General features: G+C 36.4%; 1 protein-coding gene and 2 long non-coding RNA genes across 5 annotated transcripts in view; 2 read left to right on the top strand and 1 right to left on the bottom strand.

Annotated features, from left to right (window-relative positions):
- Positions 1-22,797, bottom strand: part of PPP3CA (protein phosphatase 3 catalytic subunit alpha) — a 317,032-nt gene that overhangs the window by 237,130 nt on the left and 57,105 nt on the right. The window lies entirely within an intron of this gene.
- On the top strand, positions 1,773-18,835 carry LOC116538991. The gene is made up of 3 exons (XR_004263880.1): positions 1,773-1,807; positions 17,388-17,401; positions 18,324-18,835. It is a non-coding gene; the product is annotated as an uncharacterized LOC116538991 (long non-coding RNA).
- LOC116538990 lies at positions 3,967-11,040 on the top strand. Its single transcript, XR_004263879.1, has 2 exons — positions 3,967-4,035; positions 10,985-11,040. It is a non-coding gene; the product is annotated as an uncharacterized LOC116538990 (long non-coding RNA).

Here is a 22,797-nt window from a genome sequence, read left to right as displayed (position 1 = left end):
ACTCAAATACATAAAACCATCTTCCCCTAGAAGAGTACCCTAAATACATCAATACCACTATAAAAACCTGCAAGTCATACAATCAACAATACATAAAGTAACACCGTATTTAACTGCTAATGAACTAAAGATAATAAAATTGTAACTTTATCTCACCTCTATACTTAGATAAACCTAAGGGAGTTTCACAGCCTATAACAATCCTAATAGCATATTATTAATACTTGCTGAAGCACATTAGGCTTAATGTATTAGTTATATATACAAGTAACATATCTGAACCAAATGTCCAGGACTTCTGTGCACTCAAGAGATCCTCCTTAAGATAATATGGGAAAAAAAGCCAAAGGACAGTATCACAATTTGATTTCTACACTGTGTTCATGAAACTGGTCTTGGTATCTGATTCTTTTATTCTTTTTACTAAGTTGGCTCATGAGACTTCCTGCTAAGTATTAGCTGCCAAACGTTTATAAACTGTTTGTTCAGCCCAGGAGAAAAGTGCTATGAAAATTACAGAAGAGCAAATATCAAATTCATTTATTATGTACAGTTGTACCAACTTAGCAGTTTTCATTTTTATTGTTATCTTTTAGCAATGCTGTTCCGTCTTCAAAAACTTTGCCAAGAATATTGAGACCCACTGCTGTAAGATTACACAGCTGCCCTCCTCACCAACTCAAAATCCCTCTACTTCCTCAATTCCCTCTTCTTTAATGCCTTTCTCTGAGTTTTAAACATATCACCCTCTCTACCAAAGCAAATCTTCTACCCGTTTTTCATGAAAGTGACTCAATGCCAATTGTAGTACATTTTTTAAATCAATTATGCACCAAATTTCTCTTTCACTTGCAGATTCTCTCTGTAGGCTGGCTCCTTTCTCTCTTCCTATAAAAGTTTTCAGGTATCCTCTGTGCTTAGAAAAGGGAGTGGGAGGAGACAGAAAAAAAAGATAAACCTTTCCTCTGCTCCTGCTCCCCCCAACACAATACCTTTGTGATTGTTTACCCTACAAATGTCTTTAAAATGAAGACTGCCCTACCAGACTCTAATTCCTCACTTCCTATCCACTACCTCATTTCCAAGTATACTTGTTAAGCCATTTCTACTTTGCTTAAATTGTTCTCCCAATGACTAACATCTATATTTGTCCACAAGCCCACTACTCCTTCCACTGCAAGATAGAAACCTTGAGTCACCCAAGACTTACCTTGTTATGTCACCCTATGCATGCAGTTTCTAAGTGTTTTAATAAGTTGATATTTCTACTTTTTGTCTCAAATATATCTCTTGGTGCCAGTATATTGGTTTGGGTGATTATTACTGCAACTTAAAATATTGTGATACTCTCCTAATTGATCTATCCATTTGTGGATCTATGTATTGTCTATAACAGGCTATAATAAATCCTGCCAGACTTAATTTTAACCACTCTTTATTTACAATTCAGACTATACTTTACTGTATACCCTGATGGAAGAATCATCTTTCCAGAAGCCTAGCAGCAATAATGCTACTATTCTCCTCAAAATATTCACTAAATTTTCATTAGCTCCACATTCACAAGTGAATTAAATGCAAACTTCTTAGTTAATTACACAAAGCTTTGAACACTATAGCCCAAAACTATCTCTGTTAATCTAATTCTCTCTGACTTATATTCTAGAATAAACAATATTAAATTGTTATTCCCATCCATAAAAACAGGGATAGAATTCTATTTGTTTTCTTCTTCTCTTGGTATGCACAGAAAAGAACATACATTCCAAACAAGAAAGAGTGTGTGTGTGTGTGTGTGCGTGTGTGTGTGTGCACGCGTGCGCGCGTTTTAACTGCTATATATCCCCAGAACCTGGAAAACTTCTTGGTAATTAATAGGCATTCATTAAATATTTGTTGGAAATACAGGCATCCTGTGATAATATCCATTTTGTTTCATGGCTGAGAAACACAAAGCATACTGCTGGCATAATTAAGCACCTCAAGACGAACATCATGAAGAAAACAACATGTAAGTATTTGTAAGGTAAGTGTCCAAATATGGCAGTACTACAGAAATGCAACATCAATAGAAGTCAGGCCTTTAGTTTTCCAGTCACTATAAGCTCCTCATTGGTTTTTCCAGGAACATGTGAACATTTCGTAAGATTTTGGCTAACCCATGGTAATCTCTGTGGCATAGAGTTAGCTGCCGAGGATTTCATTAAATGTTAGAAAGAGTTCCTAGAAATGGAGTTAAGGGCGCATAACATGTGAGATGGTAATGAAAAATACATTTCACATGCTTCAAAGGATGCTTCATTGCAAACAAGTTCTTTGAGAAATACTGCATTAAGACAGCAATTCTCAAGAGGCAAAAATGTTTTTTAAAAGGCTCTGAGTTTGTAGCATTTTTACTATATAACATCTATATCTTTTAAAGTGGCTATAGCTACTGCACAAAAAGAAAGTATCTGTGCGATCCATGACAGGTCATTCATATGTGTGCAAAGTACCTTCACAACCAATAAAAACTTCATCAATTGTTGTAAATATGTATCTCAATCTATTGCTCTATCACAAGGCATAAAGCAATGTCAGGTACAAGATAAGCTTGTTCAAACTAAGCTTCCTTCCACCTCCAAGATTCAGAGGAAAGGACAGCTCACTGCATAATGCCGTAAGTTCCTAAAAGTATGTTTAAAGACACAAAACAATTGCCTACCAACTATTTAGAGATGCACTATCCTGCAAGAAATTAGATACCAAAAGTGATTTTCAAATAGACAGTCTTGGTCTTTAAATGGTCATTATTAAAGTACATCTTCTAGAAATGATAAATCTGCATATTGGCAAAAGGGGTCCATCCAACTTCCTTTATACCTGCTTTGTTTAACCTGAATAGTTTTTATCCGTTAATTTACAGGTGGGCTAGTGAAGTCCTTGATGCCCTACATAAGACTTAACAATTCAGTAAGATTCATTTTTAATTAGTTATCTTTTACATTCCAAAAAATCATTGCCTAAAAGTCCTTTTTGTAAATTTGAACCCCAAGGTAGATTAAATACAGTGTGACTCTATGAATTTTTAAGAACTGTTCCATAAACTACACATAAAAATGAATTGTAATAATTTTTAGTTAGACCTCTGTTATTTATATTTGAGACAGGCTGGAGTGCAGATTCTAACTCCTGGGCTTAAGCAATCCTCCCACCTCAGCCAGCCACTTCATCTATGTTCACTCCCTTCTTCGCCTCAAGGTCTCTCAGAGAGATCACATCACACACAGAAACTATTCTCCAAATAACAGCACTCCTACCTGTCTTCTCAAATCTTCTGGATTTCTCTTTATAGGACTCTACATGTTTTCCAAACCTTGATAATTAAAAAAGCAGCTTTCAGTCAACAATAAACTCATGACACATACTAACGATGTATGCATTTAGCTAGTAAGTTATATCTTAAATAGTTAATATCCCTTCAGTAATATTTTCAATTCAACCAATAAGAACTGATTGGTGCCAACCATCATTGGTTAAGGGCTAGTTATCCATTTTCCCACCTGCATACCACCAGTTACAAGCAGAAATTAATACTGACTGCATATCATGATATTCCTCTTTAATCTTTTAATCAGAGAAAGCAAACATAAATTTAAAAGGCAGTGGGTATTAGGAATTATTTTTCAATGGGTAAGCCAGTAGGGAAAGAATAAAATACAATTAAAAAGCACTAATTAAGGACAAAAATTTTTAACCCATGGCTTACTTATGCATCACATAAACTGCTTTGTAATTCTGTCCTGAATTTGTCTCTTTAGGGTAAGGAAGAGGATCATGCCCCTTCCCCCCACAACCCCCATCTTTAGGAATCATTCATCTTCCTGTTGCTACATGAGTCAGCACCACTGGAAGTGGACAGCTTCCTGCTGCTTATTAAGGGAAAAAGTCTTCAACCCATAAACTGATATAGTATAGATAAAACCGGGGGCCGGGCGCAGTGGCTCAAGCCTGTAATCCCAGCACTTTGGGAGGCCGAGGCGGGTGGATCACGAGGTCAAGAGATCGAGACCATCCTGGTCAACATGGTGAAACCCCGTCTCTACTAAAAATACAAAAATTAGCTGGGCATGGTGGTGCGTGCCTGTAATCCCAGCTACTCAGGAGGCTGAGGCAGGAGAATTGCCTGAACCCAGGAGGCGGAGGTTGCGGTGAGCCGAGATCGCGCCATTGCACTCCAGCCTGGGTAACATGAGTGAAACTCCGTCTCAAAAAAAAAAAATAGTACAGATAAAACCACAAACAAGGGTAAAAGATGGGCCCAAAAATGTGGTAGACAGAATTATAGACACACAAAATACAAACAACAAAACTGCTGTTGGTGAATAAATGTCTATGTTGCTCACTGACACAACTTACCTTTTTAAAATAAAATTAAAATATGACATTTTAACTATTAACTTAGTCATTCCTATTCATTATACTATAATGAGATAATGATTAATGCACTTAATAGTTAGGAAGAAAGAAGTTTTCTTTATTATTAGTTAGGCCTAATTTGCTTCAAAGGGCTCCCCCTACATCCCACTCCTCACACCTCAAGGTTAGATTAGTTATCTTGCTATTTGTGGATAGCTCACTCACTATCCATAGCTGATAATATGATTATATGAAACTGTTTCTAGGTTTATTTCCTCCACTATACAACTTCTATCATCCCAGTTACAGCACTTAATACTATATAGCACTTATTCAACGCCTTCAATATACTTGACCTGTTATATTCATTATTTCATTAATCCAGAATGACCTTATGAAGTACTACTAGTTCCATTTTGTATTTAAAAAATTCCTTAGAATTATAAATAATTATAAGAATTATAAGTACGTGGCAGTCAGGATTTAAACTGGGTTCTGTTAATCACCAAAGCCTGGATAACTTCCAGAGATATAATGCCTCATTCTATAATACACAATATATGTAGGATAACAAGGCAATTATATCAAGATTTATTTATCTATTCAACAGAAATTCATCCAAGAAAAGTATGTTTTCCACATTACTGATCATCAGCATGCTTCTCTTTAGTAGTGATCCTTCTCCTATGCTCACAGAAGTAGCAAACTATGGTTATATAGACAGATGGCTGGGGTTCTAATCTCAGTTCCTGCACTTACTTCTCCACACCTCAGTTTCTTCACATGCAAAATATGGACAATAATGTTATCTTCCTCATAAGATCAAATGCATTAATATCTACAAAGTACTTCAGATGGTGCCTGGCACACAGTAAGGAAGTGTTTATTAAACAAAAACTCTCCCTGGGTACACTGTATCAAATCTGCTTAATGGCAAACTCTGTTGATAACACATGTACTTTATTTATGGAGAAATACCTTGTAACCCAAATGCTTTAAAATGTTCCCTTAGGGTAAGGGAGATGTCTGAAAGGGGGCAGACAGGAGCAAACTATTCCCAGGGAGGAATGGAAAGGTAACAACAGAAGGGGGAAGGGAACAAAAGAGAAACTAAGTTGGCTTCAGACCTCCAAAACAACATTGTCCAGATTGACTTTTGGTCATTTTAAGTACTATCAGAACTTCAGATCATCCTGAGTTCAAAGGAGGAAAATTTTATATATTTTGATTATTGATCCTCTAATTTATGACTTAACAGATTTAAGTATGATAGATATTAATTGTTTCGAGAATACAAACTGGCATGTGTTTCTGAATCAATAATCTTTTTACAATTCCCCAGTACCTGTACCAAAGGTTTCTGTTACTTTTAAAGAATTAACACATTTTTTCATTCTGAGATTCTATTTTTAATAAAGGAAAATAGTTAAAATTACGCATTTTATGGAGACAGTTCACATTTAAGAAACTGAATCCAAAGCATAAGTAGTTTTATTTCTCTACTTTTCAAAAATAAGGTTGAATATACATAAATCTCCTAAGGTCAGAATGAATGAAAGAGTAGAATAAAAGAATTACTTCAGCAAAAATGGCCAAGAATGACACCTCTTCTACAGAACTAAAATAAAACTGTCAACATTGCAAATAAAAATAAAATGATGAAATAAGAAAACATCCTGGGCCAAAAAGCAAATTGGCTATATTTAACTTACATTTTTAAAATTTATTTAACGGAAAAAAAATTAGATACCTGGGGGGAAAAAAAAAAAAACTTTACACAAAGAAATTGCAAAATAACTTCTTTTTTTTTTTTTTCCACTGGCTGGAATGCAGTGGTGTCATCTCAGCTCACTGCAACGTCCACCTCCTGGAGTCAAGAGATTCTTCTGCCTCAGCCTCCCAAGTAGCTGGGATTACAAGTCCCCATCACCATGCCTGGCCAATTTTTTGTATTTTTAGCAGAGACAGGTTTCATAATTTTGGCCAGGATGGTCTTGAACTCCTGACCTTGTGATTCAACCACCTTGGCCTCACAAAGTGCTGAGATTACAGGAGTGAGCCACAGTCCCTGGCCACAGACAAACTCTTAAATAGTATAAAGTAGATTAAGGGTTGGCTGGGCGTGGTGGCTTACACCTGTAAACCCAGCACTTTGGGAAGCGGAGATGGGAGGATCTCCTGAGGTCAGGAGCTCAACACCTGCCTGGCCGACATGATGAAACCCTGTCTCTATAAAAATACAAAAATCAGGTAGGCATAATAAGTGCCTCTAATCCCAGCTACTCAGGAGGCTGAGGCGAGAGGTTGTAGTGAGCTGAGATCTTGCCATTACACTCCAGGCTGGGGAACAGAGCAAGACTCTTTCTCAAAAAAAAAAAAAAAAAAAAAAAAAAAAAAAAAAAAAAGGAGAACATGACATAGATGAGAAAATATGTTCAGGTCTCAAATTATTTTTAAGTCTTTACTCAATCAGTATTGAAGGACATTTCAGCTGTTAATTGGCTACAACATCCAAAATTAACAAATCTTCAATTATTTTATTTCAATCAATCAGATCAAAGATCTATGAATTATTCAGTAATTTAGGGCAAACTTATTCTGTACAGAGAATACTAAACCAACACTATTCAGATTTCCCAATTTCTTCTTCAGACGTGAGACTCTTCCAGAGTTCACAAATACTCCCTCCCTTTCTTTTTTTACAAAAATCTTTTCTTCTATGTACCATATTATGACTTGAAAATCATGGATTACATATTTTTTTCATTTCTGTAGGAAAAAAAGGCACATTTTGTCCACATTAGTAAAATCTCTGGGAATTTATTCTGCCTTTAATTTAAAAAGCCTTCCCACAAGTCTAGTGTATTTAATTCATTTAATATTTAATTTCATAAATACCAATAATCAAGCTCAAATGAAATTGCATTTAGATTATTACAAACCTAACAGGTGCTTTCTTATAATGCAAGATACTTCTGGCAATAAAATAATTTAAATGAGATAAAGTGTTTAAATAATAGCATTGAAAGCCTTTAATAAATCATTATTGACATATTTTTATTATTAATCGCAACATGTTTAAAAGTTCAAAAATAAAACTGAATCATTTTCAGTGATTGGGCTCCAAAAGTTAATTATTTAACATGGCTGAAAGTCTTTCACTGACCCTGCTTCCTCATTAGCCTCATTATTTCCTATAACCCTCTCACTTAACAGTATATATTCTGGCCACAAAGAACATCTTTCTGATCTCTAAACTCTCTGCAGCCTTGATTCCAAGCTTCTGCACTGACTATTCCTTTACTTTCACATCCCTTCTCTCACTAACTTATTTGGTTAACTGCCACCCGTATCTCAGGTCTGGTTCAGCTGTCACTTCTCATAAAGCACCTTCACTGACTCCTCAGGCCTTCAGGTAAGCATTTTTCCTTTGCACTCTCACAGTACCATATTCTTATCTGTAACTGCCTATAGAAACTTATACCTTCTTTCAGGCCAAACCCTTAAGAAACTCAGTTGCCAATATATTACAACCTTTTACCACCCATATTCCTGGAGTGCTCTCCATAAAAGGTATAAGGCTAAGAAAATTATACTACTACCAAACAGCAATCATTCCGATTATTTTCAAATACAGGAGGCTTATTTGAGAAAAACAACACAACCTGAACAAACTTGCACTTTTAACATTACTGAAGATAAATCTAAAGAATCAAGGTCATTCTCAAATTTACCTAAAATTTAACAAAAGTCACATTTTCTTCAAACCAAAGACTCAAAATTATAATGCAAGCCATAGTCTACCTATTTCTCTATTTTTTTAATTGCTTTTCAATCTTTTTTTGCTGGAAGCTTGTTATGTGCAACATCACATTTACATCTCATCAAGTTTTTTGTTTGTTTTAGGGTTGTGTGGTTTTTCGCTTTTTATTTTCTGTGTGTGTGTGTGTGTGCGCGCGCACGCGCGCGCGTGTGTGTGTGCGTGGTTTTTTTTGTTTGTTTGTTTGTTTTTGTTTTTGTTTTTTTTGAGACAGGGTCCAGCTCTGTTGCCCAGGCTGGAATGCAGTGGAAATCACAGTTCACTGCAACCTAGAACTTGAGGGCCCAAGAAATTATCCTGCCTCAGTCTCCCGAATAGCTGGGACAACAGGTGCACCACTATGCCCAGCTAATTTTTCTAATTTGTACAGATAGGATTTGATTACATTGCCAAGGCTGGTCCTGAACTCCTGGTGTCAAGCAATCCTCCTGCCTCAGACTCCAAAAGCACTAGAATTAAAGGTTTGAATCACCTCGTCTGGCCTCATCAAGATTTGTATCAAGTTTATGGAAACTTGCCCATATTAAACAATGAAGGAAACAGAAAACACCTTTAGAGAAGGACTCCCTCTGAAACTTGTAACCTGAAGCCTCTAGAACACAACCAAATTAATATGAGGAGTAATTTCTGTCAAGAGGGTGCCTCTAATTCACAGACTCTGAAAGCACAGGTATCAACTTTTATTTAATAAAAACTATGCAATTTTTTTCTGGAAATTAAACAGTTTAAAATAGTTTCAGTCATTAGTTCAAATTCCTCTTATGCCTTCTCAAACTTTTTCACTGAATTTTTTTCATGATTTGTTTTTCATTTTTCCTTACTAGCTTTCCCCCTCTGTGTTTGTAAGGCAGTTTGTTTATATGGTACTTTCACATACATTATCACCTGGTTCATTTCTTCCCTCATCCCAATCATGCAATCATGTACCATGTATTTATCAGACATCCACTATGTACAGGAAATAGGGTTTTCCCTTGCATGTTTACCATATTAAAATAAAATATATTTTTAGAACAGTTTTGTATTTAAAGAAAACTGAATGGTAGGTAACAGAGCTCCCATTTACCCCCTTTAATTCCCACACAGTTTCCCCTATTATTAATATCTTGCATTAGTATGGTACATTTGTTGAAACTGCTGAGCCAATGTTGATACGTTATTATTAACTAAAGCCCACAGTTTACATTGAGGTTCATTCTTTACATTACACATTCTATGAATTTCAACAAATGTATAATGACATCTATCCAGCATTATGGTATGATACATGGTATTTTCATGTCCTAAAAGTCCCCTGTGTTCCACCTATTCATCGCTCTTGCTTCCCAGATCTACTCACTCACCCTGGGATTCACTGGCCTTTTCACTGTCACCATATGTTTGCCTTTTCCATAATATCACATAGCTGGAATCATACACAGCCCTTTCAAATTCACTTCTTTCACTAGCAATTGACATCTAAGTTCATCAAGTTATTTCTATGTGGCTTGATAGTTCATTTCTTTATATCTCTGAATAATACCTCATCATATGGCAGTACCACAGTTCATCTATCCATTCACTTATTGAAAGACATCTTGGTTACTTGGAAATTAAAAATATAGCTGCTATGGACATTTGTGCACGGGTTTTTGTGTGAACCTACATTTCCAATTCATTTAGGTAAATATCAAGAAATGCATTTTTTAAATTTAATAACAAAGTTAACACTCTATTTGTTTTAAATGTCCTAATTCATCAGAAATTGATCTTCTACTTGTATTAGTTATGAATATTTAGATAATATGGTAGGCAAATGTTTCTAATGGTTCTTATCTCCTCAGAGGTCCATCTTTCACATTCACCTCACGCATGCCTGCAATCCCTGTTAGACAAAAATATCAGCCATTATTTCTCTAAATGTACACAGCTTGGCAAAAATGCTCACCAAAATTTAAATCAATCTATAAATGTGCATTGGCTTTTTCATTTTCCAGTGACAAACCTAAACCAAATCAAGTCAACAATATTTATTAAATACCTACTATGAAAAAATCACAGACCCTATTGGCTGCAAACAGCTTCTACTTGTCAGTGGTCTAAGAGTGTTCAGAATTCTGTCTACATCAGTGACTCACAATGTTCTTAAAGAGAAATTTCCATAAAAACCAAAGCAGTACATCATAACACTAAGACAGTGACTATATTTTAGCCTTATAAATCTCCCTCCTAATCTTCAGAGGATCAGGCCTGATTTTTCTTAAAGCCTATACAAAACCAGATATTTTTTCCCCAGTTCACAACGTTGAATCTAGCATATAAAACTCCATTTGCTTTATATGGAGAAAGGGCCACTTAATTCTAGCAACAAACATAAAAAATAAAATTTAAAAAGCCATTAGTTAAAAAAAAATCAAGAATAGTTCTTTTAACTATGACTTTTAAATTCAACAGTATGAAATAAATTTAACACTAAAATCATTTTACCCGATTCAGTTTCTTAATTATAAGCTTATTACTGAGGTAAGCATGTCTTTAAAATATATTAAATTTTATTTAAAGATTGCTTAGTCTACCTGTCATTATCCCATTACCCCAATTTTACCTTTCTCTAACCCTCAGAATTAGGTCCATTAACTGCCCCAAAGACACCTGATGCCCTCCTCATCACTCCCTCTACCATCTTTGCATCTGCAGTGGCTTAGAAATAACTGCTGCTCGGCAGAGCGAGGTGGCTTAAGCCCATAATCCCAGCACTTTGGGAGGCCAAGGAGGGCAGATCATAAGATCAAGAAATCGAGATCTTCCTGGCCAACATGGTGAAACCTTGTCTCTACCAAAAATACAAAAAAATTAGCTGGGCGTGGTGGCATGCACTTGTAGTCCCAGCTACCCAGAAGCCTGAGGCAGAAGAATCGCTTGAACCTGGGAAGCAGAAGTTGCAGTGAGTCGAGATCATGCCACAGCACTCCACACTGGCAACAGAGCAAGACTCTGTCTCAAAAAAAAAAAAAAAAAAAAAAAAAAGAGAGAAGTAGCTGCTGCTCAGAAACAGACCTCTCCATATTGACCCTGGAGCTCTTAAACTGCATTTCCTGAGACTCCTGCTCTACTATAAAGCAGATTGTGGATACCACAGAGATGGAATATTATCTTCATTATGTCCTGAAAAACAACTGAACATGAAGGCCAACCAGGCCTACCCAGAATTCTGAGGTGTGTCAGCAATGTTCTATATAGATAGGGTTTGCGTGGGCAGTCCCAGTTTATGTCTTTTATAACTTTCATCTTCAAAGCACCCTGATTTAGACAATAAATTAGAAGGTCAGCCTGGTCATAGGCACCCCTCCCTTCTACACATTCACTTTACATCTTCCCTACCATCCCTTTAAACAATCACCCCTGTGGACATCTGGCCCCTTTGTGCCACTGAATATCAAAAGTTTAAGCACTTTAACAACAAGGATTCTGTAGCCACTACTGTTCATACACACTATATTCTATGCAGGACCATTTTTAAATATGACAGATTTGTTTTATGAAAACTGAGCAATTTCCCAATAAAGCCTTTCTGTGCCAAACTAAAAAATGTGATTAAAATGTCTTGCATCATTCTTAGAAGAATAAAACACCCCAAAATAAATCACAAGCCAATCACCTTCTAACTGAAAAAAGTTAGCATAATGTTCAAAGTCAAAATATAAATTTTTACAGGATTAATGTAAAGATAAGTGTCTAGAATTCAAAAAGAAAGGGTGGCCACAATTACATTTTACAAACGGCAAGGTCAGAAAAAAGAAATGTGTGATCCAAGAGTTGATGAGTAACAGTAAGGCAGAGGTTCAAGGTGAGAAATGCGTTTTGGGTAGCTTAATTAAGGCTATGAGGAATGACATTTAGAAAGCAGAATAAAGCAACACACAAGAGAAAGGCTGCAGGAGGTCCTAGAGGGGTAGAAACAGAGTGAGAGCCAGTAAACAGTTCACTAACATCGGATACCTGACTCTGCTGTGCTTGTGGAGCAGCCAATGATCAATTAGAATTTCCATTAGTAGAGTGAGAAAAAGCTTCCCGTGATTCTCATGGGATAATTGCTAAATGCTTCATGCTGTATATAACTGCGTATTTTGTATCAGAATAAGTATAGCCCTCCAAAAGATAACTTGCAGAGTCATTCACCAGCTTCAACTGAGCAGCCTGATTGAAACCAGCTGAGCCAATGACATCACCACAGGCTTTTTACTATAAAAAGGGCAAGCTCTGTGAGGTCAGGAAGCAGAACTAAGCTCCGTGAACAGAAGCCAACCTGAAAGAAGGAAGAGCCAAGAGAAGTTCAGAGAAGAGATTCACTCCAAGAAGAAGCTAGGATGAGCAACTTGCTCAGAGATGACTGCAGAAGAAAAAGGCACACAATGGAAATCTTCCTTTAAGGATAAGGCGCCGCTGTTTCTTCTCCCAAAGAAGTAAGTTATCTAAAGAAGTCTCAAAGGAGAAACTTACTAAAGCACTTTCACATTTTCAGTTCCTAGAACTGAAATCAACTGTAACATCATTGTGGTAGTAATATTCACGTAGTCTTTTCCCTCAATGTATATTAATTGAGCACCTACTGTGGACCAGGCACTGTAGTAGGAAATGGCAATACATTGGTGACAAAATGAGCAAAACTCACTGCCCTCTTAGAGCATATATTCGTGGAATGTAAAGCAATAAAGAGAAATATACAGCACGTCAAATAAGCATTACAGAGAAAATTAACATGAGAAAGTAGCTGGATTGAGAATAATGATATTTGGGCAGATATAAGGAGGTGAGGAAATAAGCCATGTGGGTATCTGGGAGAAAAGCATGGAAAACACAGGTAATAATAAATATAAAGGCTTTAAGCTGTGAACCTGTTTTCTTTTTTAAATAAGTATCATGAAGGCCACTGTTACTGTCAGAAAGAACAATGGAAAGCAAGAGTCTGAGTGTATGGACAAGTTAATTTAGACAGGCAAGTGGAAGTGTTAAGAAGGTTATTTGTACATATGAGACTAGAGGCACTAAGGAAAGATTCAAACTGTAGATAAAAACTGGAAACCATCAGTGTCATACATGAAAGAAGAATGTTTGAGCTCACTCCACAAGTGTATTATATAGAAAAGAAAAAGGGGCATCCCAATGATTAGAGGCTGGAGAAACGAAGAAGAAATAAGGAAAAAAAATGACTGAGAGAGAACAGCCTATATGATGCATGAGGAGAACCAAGAGTATGTGATGTCCCAGTACTCCAGCAAAGAAAGTGTTCTGGGAGAGACAGTGTGATCAGCTGTGTTAAATGCCATGCTAAGTTAAATTAGATGAGCCTGCTATTCGACTTGACAGCACTAAAGTTATTAGAGATTTTGACAAAAGCAGGCTCTGAAGTAGTGAAGGAGGAAGAGCATTGGAAAGGGTTCAAAAAAGAATGGGAAGAGAGTAATTCGAGACAGTGAACTTAGATAACTCTTTTGGAGAGTTTGGCTCTGAAGAGAAATGCAGCAGTAACTGGATAAGAACATGGGCTCAGGAGAAGATTTATTATTTCAAAACAGTAAAAACTATGGCATCTTCTGCTAATGAGTAATATCCAGCAAAGAGTACAAATTGCTGATGCAGAAAAGAGGATTTCCTAGGGCAATGCTCTTAAACAGGTAAGAGGGGGTGAGAACCAGTAAAGAAGTCTTGGCTCTTCTTCTTCTTTTTTTTTTTTTTTGAGACAGAGTCTTGCTCTGTCGCCAGGCTGGAGTGCAGTGGCGCGATCTTGGCTCACTGCAACCTCTGCCTCCCAGGTTCAAGTGATTCTCCTACCTCAGCCTTCCAAGTAGCTGGGACTACAGGCACACGCCACCATGCCCAGTTAATTTTTGTGTTTTTAGTAGAGACAGGGTTTCACCATGTTGGCCAGATTGATGGTATCAATCTCTCGACCTCGTGACCTGCCCGCCTCGGCCTCCCAAAGTGCTGGCATTTCAGGCATGAGTCACCGCGCCCCGCCCCAACCCTTCTTTGGTCTAAGTAAAATTTAATGTGTATGCATTACAATACAATTTGATTTGTCAAAAAAATTAATATAATTGAGTTGGCTATGACTGAGAATGTATCAAAAATTCTGCCACAACTTTCTGAAATTCTTAAGTAATTTAGGCTATGATACAGATGGTTTTATAAGTCAATCAAATGTAATAAGAAAGCGGTTAAACATTCAGCATTCAACTCAAGTAAGAAAACACACTAGGTTCTTCCATAATTTCATTTTAATTTTAAAAAGTGAAAAAATCATCCCTAAATTAATCAAAATACTTGCCTACATATAACAAAGACAGGCAGGCTAGTTATTGAGGGTCTTTCTTCCTGTACTAGGTTCTCAAATGACAAATCTGGGGAGGAAAACAGAAGAATTTCCATTCAACATACATTCAATTACACCTCAGAGGGCCTATAAATATACATACATTCATAGAGCTTTCCATATCCACAAAAATTGATATTTGATATCCCTCCATCCCATACCTTTTCCTAGGAAAAGCTAGTCTAGAAAATGAGAATATATTAACTTCTCACCTATGTTTGAAAGTGACTTGCAGCTATTCTACATGAGCTTAGATTATCCACTACCAAATCATTTTAAATCTGGCTTAACTGATTAAGGCCAATTTTGAGTAGGGGTGTTTTTGACAGTCAAAGCCTTGATAACCACTTCACACCCACCTAGAGGCCTCTGTAGCCAAGAGCTAAGTGGCAACAGGAAAAAAAAAAAAAAAAAACCAACAGTTTTTCTATTCTATCTGTGAAACCCGGAAGAATGATAGAATGATAAAGGAGATTAGATTAATGAAATGTGATGGACAGCCCTCACTAGAATTCATGTTAGATACAGGTCCAGAGCTCTTCCCAGAAGATTGCTCTAAGTTGGTAAAACATGGACAATCAGGTCCTGAATTCCCAGGGGCCTGTTCTAAATGACAGCACATTCAGCACATTCCCTGGATCTGACTGATCTCAGGGCTCTTAGTCCTGACTTCCCTTGTCAAGGTAGTGTCTGACTCTCACACTTATTCTGGGTTCTTCCCTATTTCTTCTTTGGTCTATTCACTTGTTGATTTTGCAGCCCAAATAATACTATTGTCAATAGATGTCCAAAGACTGGGATAAAATTAATTTAACATAATTTAACCTTAGCAAGCTTCCCTTCCTGAGCCTGCCGAGATGCAGGAAGTAAAGCAAGGCTCCCACCCACCTCACACCACAGAAACATGACTGATTTACACAAAGGAGGAAAACCTGTGTCTGGGACAGTCTTCAACACGTTTAGCATGGACTTTTAAACAGCTCATCCAACTCTAATTTGAAATCTAACTTTGACCAAATAAGCAGCCATTTTGAGTAAATGCCTTTCCTTTCTATCTATCCTTGACTTACCTGGGTCAAGTATTATTTGGTTCAAATGTATTAAACAATAAGAGTTAATTTTATAGGTTCAATAATACAATTATCACAGTCTCAATCAAAGATCTTTCTTTGTGCTTTAAAAATGTAAAACAAAACAAAAAAACCTTGAAAATTAAAACCTGTACTACTCAGTTTTCTTGCAAATTATTAGCATTACCAGTTTACAGGAAAATAATAATTTACAGGAGAGCCCCACATTTCAAAAAGATGGTTTTCAAACGCTCAGTTTTAACATGTAGCTAGTCAACAACATAGGTTCAGATTAAAGCAAGTATCTACTACCCCTAATGTGGCAAATAATTTTGTGACATGAAATAGCAAAACATCTAAGCCTTGGTGTCAATGCTCTCTGTAAAATGAGAACATTGTCTAGCATGGCTCATATTGTTGCTTTTGGCTATAATATTCTTTGATTTCCTTCTACACAACGTTATAGATCATTAGTCTCTCAGATCAGTTAAATTTTACTCAACATAGAGTGGTATTATTTTTAATTAGCAATAAAAAAGGTAAATAAGTTGGGTGCAAGACAAGTTAACAAAATGAGAGTATTTTAAATTTAGAAAAATCATGCTTGCAGGGAAAAAAATATATATTTCTCTTAAGTAATGTGGCAAACTACTCTTAAGACTTTGCCTGGCTCCCACTTCCTCCTTCCCTGGGAACTGTCAGCACTGCTACATGCATACAGTCATTCTGCAACCCAACCTACAGTTGATTGATTTGGAGGGTGGACACCAAACCCATGTAACGATAATCAGATTTTCTCTCTCTGGAAGATGCCATTGTTATCTGATAAATACAGGCCTGGTACCACTAATATCTGAGTCATGGTGTGACTCTGAAGAGCCCACCACTACTGCCTCCCAAAGCAGTCCTTAGTCCCTAAGGCCACCCTGGCTTCTTCCTACTCTTCTCAAGATTGATGTTTCGGTTATTCCCACGATTCCTTTAAATCCTAAAAAGTTTACATTTAAATTAATTAAAACTAAGTAAAATGTAAAATCCAGTCTTGTAGTTGAACTAGACATATTTCCAGTGCTAAATAGTCCCATATGGCTATTGACTACCATGCTGGATAGCTCAGATTCTCTAAACACTTTCCTTATCACAGAACATTCTACTGGACCATGCTGCCCCAGAACCTTCTAATAAATTTCCTCTATTCTTAAACTGCTAGGATCAGGGTTTGCTTTATGTGTCCTTATTTGTTTTTTGTTTGTTGTATATTTGTATCCATAAGAGTAATCAGGAAGTATAATGGTAACTTTCTGGAAATCTTGTAAAGGATTTCTGGGCAAGTTCAAGGGTTTTAAGTCTTGGAGTTAAGGTTACTTCAAAACTTAAAAGTTTACTCACATGACTCCTAGACACCTCCTGGGTCACAGAATTATGGAATTTAAGAGCTTGAAAAAACTTTAGAAAATATCGAATTCAATTTTCTGGCTTTTTTACACATGAAGACATTAAGACCTACAAAGCTTGTAACTTACTTTTGTTTCTGAACAGCACTTAAATTTGGCTTAATGGATTATTTAACACAAGATAAATAAGATACTAACTAAAAACGTAATATAAAACATAACTCTGCAAATCTCATTACACAAGTAACAATGCATGAAGTTTAAATATTTATTTACTCACCAAGCTGTTACTAAACCAACTCCTTCCTACTCCCTACCCCCATGTCTTTTTTTTCTCTTATTTATTTTGTAAGGTGTATTTGCCGTGGTTACCATTGTTTTCAATGTCATAGTTACCCATATCTAAAAGGCACAGAAAACATTCTGTACTTTCAAATCTGGGAGCAAATACATTTTTTTGTTTTAATTTTTATTTTTCACTAGAACCTTTATGTTCAAATCTTCCACATGATTAGTCATCTGTACAGATTGAAATCTGGATAGCTGAAGATGTTTTTATTCAGTTGCTTTTAAACAAACAGTAACCGAACATCATTTAAAATATGGGGATTAAAATGTCATACTTATTCATCAATAGATGTAAACTTCCTAAAGCAAGTTCTTTTGGCATCTTCATAAGACACATATTATTTCTAACAACAGCGAGAAAACCACACATAAGCAAACCCAAATGCTGATGGGAGACAAGGATTCTAACCCTCTACCTGTACTCGCTGTCTCACACCTCACTGCACAAAAATCTGTTATGTTCACACAGCACAGAGATTTTATAGGTTTCTTTCCAGTAAATACAGAATTCAAAATTCATGTAATATTAATTTTGACATAAAAGATTAGGTTTAAATAATTATTATACTTAACTTGCTTTCCTTTAATCAAATCTTATCAAGTGGTAGAAGAGATTACGACCTCCCATCCACCCCTTCCATTAAAGATAAATTGCTTACACTTTCCCTGCTACACAGATTTCTATCTAATATGACTAATCTGTAAATAAATGGAGTATGAGATTTACAACCCCTGTACATAAAAAAATCACTTAAGATCCATGTTTTTGTATGGCCCTTCCTTCTTTACTGTAAAGAAGACTTCCCCCTTCTCATATCACATCACACAAACCAATGTTCCAAATCTTTTGAAACAATGATATACATTTCAAAGAATTAACTGACACTAATTCCTTTCCCTTCCCTTTCAAATGCCTATGTGTGTGTATGTGCTCGCTAGAGTGCATATCACAAAGTTTTCTAATACATGTGGGTGTTGGCTACTCCTATCTCAAGGAAACACCTCTCCCAAGATGCTCAATTCATGACCCACAAAGTCAACAAGGGGAGGTCCTGAACTTATCAGTGCCTGCTGCTATGAGTCATGCCATTAATCAATACCAGTGTGAATCATCACAAAGTGTGTCCAGGGAACACAGACCAAGAATATCAGTCCTTTAACAAAAGTTTTGGCTGATAATTTACACAATGAAAACAGAAAGGCAAAAGCAACATAAACTCCTATACCTAAATTGCATTGCAATAGCACATATTCTTTAGAGCAGTGGTCCCCAAACATTTTGGTGCCAGGGACCAGTTTCGTGGAAGACAATTTTTTCATGGACAAGGCAGGGGTGGGTAGATGGTTTCAGGGTGAAACTGTTTCACCTCAGATCATCAGGCATTAGATTCTCATAAGAAGCACGCAACCTAGATCACAATAGGGTTTATTCTCCTATGAGAATCTAATGCCACTGCTGCATAGAAGGCAGAGGAGCTTAGGCAGTCATGCTCCCTGGCCCTCCGCTCACCTCCTGTGTGGCCGCGTTCCTTACAGGCCACGAACCACTACAGGTCCAAGGCCTGGAGAACCCCTGCTTTAGAGAAAATATGCTAAAGCCAATATAAGTATGTTAAGGCAAATACACAAATGCCAACCACAATCTTGGATGGCTTTTGTTCAGACACCTGACTCTTTTAAAATACTTGCATATACTATGGAAAGGATTACAAATTATTTAGGTCATAAAGTTTTGCACCTGGAAATACCTACTTCCCTAAAAAGTTACCAAGAAGGTAGAAAAATCCTGGCATCTCACAAATGGAAGGTATGAAGTTAATTATATTAATAAAAATCAAACAACTGATTAAAAAACAAAAAGTGTCTTCACACTTGAAGAGGCTCTATAACCAAACTCACAGCATCTGCTAGCCTTCCTTTCAAAATGGAACTCAAAACACTCTTCCAGGACAGTGTGTCAGAATTTTAACCATTCCTCCAAAACTGATAGTTTACACAAATGCTAAAATAAATTCAGCTTCAGCATTCATAGCTGGTCATGACAGACCATCTCGGGAGAATCTGAAGACCTATAAAAGAAGCCTGGTCCTTTAACAAGGTCTGAGTAAGTGGGTCAGCTGTCACCCGTGACAGGGTTCAGCCTCTCAAAAGAAAGTACATTAGCTGCAGCAGCCTAGAATCAGTTTTTGACAGCTGGGACTTGAACCTGCAGGATTTTAAAAGTTGTTAACTTTTTATGATTGAAAGCCTATATATTGTCTCCAGCAGGTTTTAGATCACAGAGCAGGAAAAAAAGTATGTGTATAATATTAATATAACTTTTTTCTTAAAATAAACAGTAATGTGAGGCTATGTTTACTAAACTTTTAATGTTTAAAGATGAAATAACAAGGTCATTCTCAAATCTGTATTTCATTTCTCAAACTCAGTAACTGACAGGCAAAAAAAATAGCTGCTAGCAGAAATGCCTTAGTTAATTTACCTTGTTTTAGCAAAGCTTAAAATTTTTGAATTTGCCACCATCTTATATTTTTGATTACTTTAATTATACATACTTAAGCATTAGAAATATAATGTAAAAAGTCACACTTATTTTATATAATCCTTTTAATGTATACATTTATGGTGCAACACCAAAGAAATAGAAATTAAGAGCCTTTAGACAGAGCTGATGTTGACCTTTACTTCTTGACAAAATTCTTGTTTTGAAAATATTCAGGACAGAAACACAAGCCTCTGATCAAAACAGTGGCAATACCCATTAATTGTCTTCACTATGCAGTCCAGTTCTAGGCATGCGAGTGTGAAGTTCAGATACCCTGAGCCACCTGTCTTCTGCTCCCATTCAAGTGCACGAAGTCTTCTGCCTAAAACACCCACTAGCATTCTACAACCACTATGCTCACAATTTCAGTTAGCACAAGTACAAAATTAGTTTTCTACCTTCTATGATATATGGATCATGTGGCATTAAAAAGAAAAGAAAATAGTAGCTAGTGTTCTATTAACCTCTCTTTTTTAAAAAATTGATGTGAGGAAAGTGCCTAAAGGAGTTTTCAGTAAGTTTGCCCAAGACAAAATTTAAATTTATATTGCTAATCAAAAGCTGGTAACTTAAGTTCTGTGCAAACTCAAGAAATAAAAATAAAAATAACAGTTTTCAACAACCCAGTTCCTGCTGCACCATACCATTTTTTTCCTTCCTTGACCCAACTGTCGAAGTCAGACAGGTTGAGGAGATAGTCACCTTCAAGAAACCCCCTTTGCCCTGCCAGCTTAAAGTCATGCCAGCAACCAAAGTAGAATCTGATATAAAAATAGGAGTCTGAGGAATCCAGGGAAGGCAAAGCACATCCTGAGGCCAACAGGTTAGATTGCCAACACCTTTTGGTGATAGAAACTTAAGCCTATATCTGAAGGAGCTATAGAATTAAGTTGCCCTACCAAATTAATCAGTTAAGTCAATAAATCACTAAAATGGCCAAGTGTCTGGCTGAAAAACCAAAGTGAATGAATTGGCGTTGCAGGTGAAGGACACTAATTTACTCTTTTACAAGTCTTAGCTTATACATAAAGGCAATTTATTTTACTGAGGTAAAATTAATGATTACCTACCAAAAAAAAACTGCAAGCCTGTCATGGGAAACATTGCAATACTAACATGAAATCAATTAATTACTCTCAAGTCATCTGAATTTTTAGGCACCCTAGGTTCAAACAAATTAATGGATAATAATTTTTAAAAGAAGTTAAGGAGAGGGGAGAAGAAGGGAAGGGCAGGGGGAGGAGAGTGGTGGGAGAAGGGATAGAAAGGAAGGGGAGGGAAGAAGGAAGGGTGGAAGGGATTAACAACAAAATCGTGCTACCAAAAAGAGAAATAAAGCTTAGCATGCTAGTTACAAAGACATGATGATGTTCATGAGGTAGTAAAAATATTATCTGTGTATTTAAAAAAAATAAAGGAAGCAGCTGTATAAATATTTTAGCTTCCCCCCCAAAACAAAATGTTTATATGCTGTTCTGAGGACAGAAATAATCCAAGCTGAGACAGTGTGTAAGCCTCTAGAAAACACACACACACACACACACACACACACACACACACACACACACACAGAGAGAGAGAGAGAGAGAGAGAGAGAGAGAGAGAGAGAAACAAGATGTAGTGCCTTGAGTCCCTTCATCCTTCCCCTCTTTGATTTGAAACATTTCCTCCCAACTTGGCTGAAAGACGGAAATCCTGAAAGTGAGGGTCATCAACGATATCTGTCACTCTCCAACTGTGCAGGAGGAAAAAAAAAAGTCTTACTTGCTGGTTTCAATTTAAAGAAAACTGGTCTGCTATCTTTTATAAACCCATTATAAATGTAATGCCAATTTCATTAAAAATATGCATATCTATATTAAAATATACTCAAAAGAAAATGTACAATAAAAACAACTCCAGATCTAAAATATGCATTATTTTGCACATTTCCTTCATATGTGTATATCAGAATACATATTGGTCATATAGATGTAATCATGGTTTGCTTAGTTTTGTATTTTGCACTTTCACTTGACATCTCATCATAACAGTTCCATATGCTCCACATATTTGTAGAATCATTAAAAAATCCATAATATTCCACAAATTTAGTAAGCTATTTATTTACTTGTTTATTTACTTCTACCTGCCTTCTTATAGAATGGACTTAAGATACAATCACCCTCATTTGAGGTGGACTATTACGATTTCCACTATTCTCTTTTTGGACACTTAGGATGTTTCCTATTGTTTTCCTCATTTTGCAGCTAAACCTGTAATGAGCAACTTCATGTAATAAAGCTCCCTTTCTCAATTTAATCATTTCATGATTAATTCTCAGGTGAGTTAAGGAGTCAAAGATTGTAAATCCATTCTCTTATGTATAAACATACACAATTTAGTATATACATTTTCATAGATTTTCTTTGTATACATAATATGTATGTATATATGTGAGTTTTTAAAACTTTTTTTCATTTTACATTAAATTTCTCCCTGCCCCTCAAATATGAGCTTATGACTTCTGTGAATATGTCCCATTCAAATGTCACTTGATTCCAGTTATACATTCAATTTAACGGCACTGTAATCCCAAAATGTCCCTGTGTGTGCGTGCGTGCGTGCGTGCATGTGTGCGTGCGTTCGTGTGTGCATGCGTGTGTGTGATGTTTAAGACTAACTTTAAAATGGTCTTACATGCCCTAAGATCATGTTGCTGGAATGGTGCAAGGAAGTGTTAGGAAGGAAGCTAGCCTGACATCAGAAATGTGCGACCCACATGCACATAATGAAGACCGTACGACACCGACATTGTACCTAGCAAGACAAAAGTGATCTACAGTTTTAAGAGATGAGTGACATAAAGTTAAAAGTCAACAAAAGTTCAC

The sequence above is a fragment of the Sapajus apella genome, unplaced genomic scaffold (assembly GCF_009761245.1).
Source record: "Sapajus apella isolate SASKATOON/1434 unplaced genomic scaffold, GSC_monkey_1.0 scaffold124, whole genome shotgun sequence".
In the NCBI taxonomy this organism is placed as follows: Eukaryota; Metazoa; Chordata; class Mammalia; order Primates; family Cebidae; genus Sapajus; species Sapajus apella.
This window is presented reverse-complemented; position numbering and strand designations above follow the sequence as displayed.